Raw genomic sequence first — 6,000 nt, 5'->3', positions numbered from 1 at the left:
TGATGGAAATAACAGCATGTCTTACACTAAGATGTAGTCTGCTTAGTCTTCTCATTTTGATCTTTGTTTTCCTAAGAAACATGACTTATGCAAACAGTCCCTGTCTTTCTCTGCCTTCCCCCAATCTTTGCTTTCCTTCGCTCACCTCCAATACACTCACCAATAGTGACCCCAGTCTCTGTTTGTCACAAGGTTTATGACAGGTGGCTTGTTCAAGAGACATTATATCAGTGTAGCTCTCTTGACAAGAGTTGCAGTCCTTACTAAACCCTGGTGGGAGAAGGAGCAGAGGGACCAGGCCCTCACTTCCCCTGTTAGTCTCAGTGAGTGCCTCACAGCTTGAGGCAGGTCCTCCTGCACAGCTTCTGAATGGCTTTTAGATATGCAATTACAGATCTCCCGATGAATTACTTGCATTTTTTCCACTCAGCCAGTTCATTTATTTCTTTGTTTTTGAGGTAAATAGTTATTCCACACCCCAGCATGCATTTACAGAATGGGACAGATACTACAGGTGTGGAAAGGAGAGTTAGTAGACTTTATTCAAATCTTAGGATGCTCCAGTATAAACTACTGTTAAAAAGTTATCTCAGTCATAAGTCTGAAAGTGTTGCAGGGCTTGGTACACAGGGATGGATGAAGTTGCCCCAGATTGGCCATTCCTTAACTAAAGCTGTTTAAGAGAAATCTGAAAAAACTCAACCCAGAAATTCCTGGACTTTATGGGGGTTGTATTTTAGAAGAAGGCCCACATGCCGAACACCCTTTCAAAAACTGACATAAATTCACAGCTTCAACTATACCTTAGTTCAGTATACTTTGTTTTGAAAATGAAAGAGCAATGCACTTGTGTCAGTTTGAAAATACAATAAATCCAACATGCCAGGTGGCTTTAGGTTATGGCACATAACCTTGAGACACTGTCAAGTAATCTTCTGGGCTCAGTCACAGGTCACACACAGAACAGAAGGGGGAACACTCATTTTATTTTGCCTACCACTGCTTTCAAGCTGCATGCAAAAGGGGATTATATTTGTGGAATGGATATCTGAAAGTGACAAAAGGGGAATCAGCTTTTACATATAGCTATTACACTTTCTGTAAAACTTAAGAAAAAAACAGCTCCAAACTTCATATGCTGTCTCCACTTTCTCTCTTCCTCCCTTTCCTCCCCCACTACAGACTTTCACAACAGTTTTTATTAACTTTTTCCCCATTATCTGCAGTATTCTTCTCTCCCTCACTGTTAATTTGTGCTTAATGTTTCCCTGCTTCGTTTGCCTAGTAGGTCCCACAGTGCACATCTCCCAGGCTTCCTTTGCTCCTCTCACACAGCCCATTGCTTTGCTCCTGGCCATTCTTCCTCATTCCCTGCAGCCATGGGCCCATTAATTTGACACTCCTCCATTTCTCTGCCTCCTTTCAGTCCTTATTGTTTGCTCCTTCCTCCTTTCTCCTTAGTCTTCTGTGGTTTTGCCCACTTCTTTCCTTCTGTCTTGTTTCCCATCAGTGGCTGGGGCTCCCATGTACCCCTGACCTCTCTCCAGCTTTCCTTCCTTCTTTCTACTTAACAAGTGCTCCTTATCTACCCAGACCCAAGCTGTAGAGTTTTTCACTTGTATGGGATTTATGTGACAAGGTTTCAGTAGCAGAGGGGTGCAGGGGGATCTTTGTGAGGAAGGGCTGGGCTGCTCTGTGCCAGAGCCATCACAGGGCACAGCTGAGCCATTTAAACAAGATGGTGGCACCTTAAGAAAGGGGAAAAATGCCACAAAGGCAAAGTTGGTAAGGAAAAAAATGTATGAGCAACATCCCTGAAGACCCCAAGATCAATGAAGAAGGAGGAAGAGGAGGTGCTCCAGGTGCTGTGGCAGAGATTCCCATGCAGCCCATGGAGAAGACCACGGTGGAGCTACTGTACCTCATAGGAGGCACCCACTGGAGCAGTTTGTACCTGAAAAACTGTACCCTGTGAGAAGGGCCCATGTTGGAGCAGTCTGTTAAAGACTTTATCCCATGGAAAGAATTGCATAATGGACCAGGGCAACAGTGTAGGGAGAAGGGAGCAGCAGGAAGGAATCATTATGGATGAAACACCACTCCTGTTCCCCATACCCCTGAATGTCGGGGGTGAGAAGAGGAGCTGTGCATGAAGGAGTGACATTGAGCCTGAGAAGAAGGGGTAGGGGGAGGGGGAAGTGCTTGTCTTTGTTTCTTAACACCCTACTGTATTTCTAATTGGCAAGAAATTTATGTAATTTTCACCAAGTTGAGTCCATGTTTGACTGTGCTAGTGACTGGCAAGCAAATTCCCTGCCTTTATCCATGAACTTTTCCATCTTATTTTCTTACCCTGTCCTGTTGGTGATTGGCCACTCTCCACTGGGCATCCTCCTTCGCCCACTTACTTCCTTTTTTTTTTCCTTTTTTTTAAATTCACCACAGCTGTCCTCAACGCTCTTCTCTCCTTTGTCCCCAGCACTTTTTGGTATTCACTGCTTGACTGCTCTGTTGCCTGTTGGCTCCAGGATGCTGTTGCTGTCCCATCCTCATGTGGCACTGCAACTCTAACCACATGAGTAAGTCTGTGCTCAGCCCTTCTCTCATTGTTGTTTCTCTGTCCCAGGACATCCAGGAACAAGCTGCCTTCTGAAATCCAGTTCAAACTTCATCTTGGCATCCACCTTCCCTTCTCAGATGGAGCAAACTTCCCCTGCACCATTCCCACTCACTATAATCCCATGCCCACACCTATTGCTTAGCTTCCTCCTGCTGCACAGAGGACTGGCTGCCCTTGGACACTAACAGGCACAGAGGAAAAGGCATCACAGCAGCTTCTCCTGGCCACTACAGCAGGTGACATCTAGGGGCAATCCTGTTTCACGCTGACTGCTCTATCTGGAGAAAGCAATTATGGGAAAGCTGACACCATTCTGTGTAGACAATCCTATTCTGGTCATGACTGGGCTGGATTACCCTAGGGGAGTGGACAAAAGTGTTAACCACCTTCTTCCTTTACCACACCACATACATATTCAAGCATTCTTTAGCATCAGTGAGGAAAAAGACTTCACTTTACTCAGCCACCTGGGCAAGGAGTGATCACAGCACATCCACATTGGAAACACATTGGCAGTAATTCTCCTAGGCAAGGAGGAACTTTGTTTGCTCGTCCCTGAAAATGAGCTTGCTGATTCAAACTCCTGCTATTGAATATTACAAGCATGTTAGTTTAGCTAGTTCTTTCAGGCCAGTGCAGAACACATAGACTGATCAATGCTGGAATGAAACAGTGCATAAACTAACTCGCCTTGCAGGGAGGAGGGAGGACACACATCATCTTTCTAGGCAAAGTGATGTTGACACTAGAAAATATGGCGAGACTGGAGTATGGAGTAGGGAAGGAAGGCTGATACAGTGGAGGAGAATTGGAAAATTCTGTCTTCTTTGGAAGAGTCATTGCCTGAGATCTCTCCAAGCCCACAGTCAATTAAAAGTTTCTGATAAAATCCTCTAATCCTCTTTATTTTATTTGGCCATTGCCAAGCCCTTGATATGTAATAACCTGTGAGCCTTTTCTATATTTCTTATTAGGGAGATTGAATATCTGTTCTTAGGCTGTAGTTTTCATATAAGGCCCCAGAACTCCAGTTTTCAGATCTGTCATTGGAGACATCACCTTGGAGCCTGCCAGTGGCTCAGAACTCATTTTAGGACATGGTTTCTATTCCCTCCTGGCCTTCTAAGAGGGTATCTCATTAATGCATATAAATATCTCAAAGGCAGGTGTTGGGAGGATGGTGCCAGACTCTTTTCAGTGGTGCCTGGCAATGGGACAAGGACCAATGGCCATAAACTTAAACAGAAGAATTTTCACCTCAACATGAGGAAGAACTCCTTTACATTGAGAGTGGCAGAGCACTAGAACAGGTTGCCCAGGGAGTCATGGAGTCTCTCTCTCTGGAGTCATTCAAACCCATCTAGATGAGTTCCTGGGTAAGCTGCTTTAGGTGACCCTGCCTTGGACTGGATGATCTCCAGAGGTCCTTCCAACACTAACAATTCTGTGATTCTGTCTGGTCTAACAGCTGGTTCTGCTGGAATTCAAGCTTCCCCCATGGCTTCTAGCTACATCTGTCCCTTTATGGTCTTATGATTTATTTTCAAACAGAAGTCCTCACAGCTGTCAAAGGAAACACTGATGCCTGTATCCATAAATAAGTAATACATTTTCAGGAAGTCTTGTGGTTGTAGCAAGCTTGTCCAGATTGCCTATGGTGTACAGTGTAGCAGTTCTGGCTAAATTTCTTCAGTAGTTTGAAGGTTAGCACGTGTACCTCTTGCTGATCAGCCCTAGGTTTCTGCTCTACTTAGAAAAGCATTTTTTGTTCTTCTGCATTATCCAGGATCTCACTCAGAGCTGAGGCCTTACAAATTATTTTAATTTGCCTCTTTGTCCTAAGGGTAATAAATGCTAGGAAACTGAGGGAAGTCCACCTACAACCTCCAAAAATAATCCTTTTCTTATCAAACCCTTTTCTTTTTGCAGAATTACAAAACTGGATCTGGGGTCTTGGAGCACACGAACTTAACAAAGCAGACCCATTCTTTCAACCTGAGATGCACTCGTCAAATCAGAGCTGCTCTTAAGTGAAGCTGAAAATTTTCAGCTTTTATTTTGAACAAGAATATTTCAAAAGGATTTTCTGATGAAGCAGATAACTTATTTAGCACCTGACCTGTGAACAAACATGTCTATTGACAGTGGTGGTCCCCTTCAGAAAGACCAGCAAGAGTCAACTCTGCACAACTGCTCTTGAGGCTGAAGCTGAAGCATCCTTGAGGAACTGTTGGAAACTCTACACGTTGGTGCAGTGGCAAGCAGAACTTACTGAAGCTCTCACTGCAGTGTATTAAATCTCTCTGCAGTGTATTAAATAAAAGAGAATTTTCCTTTGTTTCAAGCCACTGCACGTGTCCAGATGAAAACAGAGTGGTGTGCAAACCCCTCCAAAGCAGAAATGAAACCTGAAAAAAACAGGAAAGAGAGGGGGAAAAAGGAGAAATATTTGAAATAAGCTTGTGGAAGGAGAGTAAGTGTGGTATTGGTTCTGAGGTGTGCATTACTTAACAAGGTGATTGTCCTGATTTATGATAATGTCTGCTTGAATTCAGGGAGTAGATTGCAGGAAACCTCTCCGTGACTTGGGCGTTGGACCTTATTTTTCCACTGGTGCAGACAGAAACTATACAACTACTTAATAATTTAAATACAAAACCCTTCTGCCTAGGGCAGAAGTCTGCAAGGGGTGGCAAATATCAAGACTGTGGGTATATGCAGATGAAACGGTGACCTCCCCTGCCTTCCAGTTTTCAATCCTGCTTCTTCAGCAGACGTGATTTCCCCCCTAACAGGGATGGCCAGTGGACATGACCATCTGCTTCTGGTCACCAGTTACCATCTGTACTGACCTAAACAAGGAAGCTGTTCAGAAAGTGGACAATTTGTATTGTTCCCAAGGCTTGTGAGTAGGTATCAAGATTGTAGTACAAGTAAAGCCCTTTGTCAGGAGAACAACAATTTTTTAAAAGTTTTGTATGTTTATACATAACCTTGAGCAAGCTCCAAGAAGAAAATTAACTGTATCCAGACAAAACTAGGACAGAACTGTTATTCTTTTGTTACGAATGTAAATATAAGTAACGTTGCTAACTAAAGAGTTGGGAAGATACAAAAGGGAGATAAAACGGTACCAAACTGAAAATCAGACTACTGTAACTAAACTGTATTTAATACTTTCAAAAGGATCTTTTATTTTGTTTTCGTCTTTCACTTTTGTTTAGTTTTCTTGATGGATTAGGCGATAGATGGGATGGTCAATATACAGTATTCCTTTGGTATAGCCAGCTGTTTTACCCTCATTCTTCATAGCATGAAGCATTTTCTGACTTGCTAGAAAATTAGGAGCCACTTTCACGTCTGTGAAAGGTTAAGCTCGT

This window comes from Pseudopipra pipra, chromosome Z (genome assembly GCF_036250125.1).
Source record: "Pseudopipra pipra isolate bDixPip1 chromosome Z, bDixPip1.hap1, whole genome shotgun sequence".
Classification (NCBI taxonomy): Eukaryota; Metazoa; Chordata; class Aves; order Passeriformes; family Pipridae; genus Pseudopipra; species Pseudopipra pipra.
Note: the sequence above shows the minus strand (reverse complement) of the source record.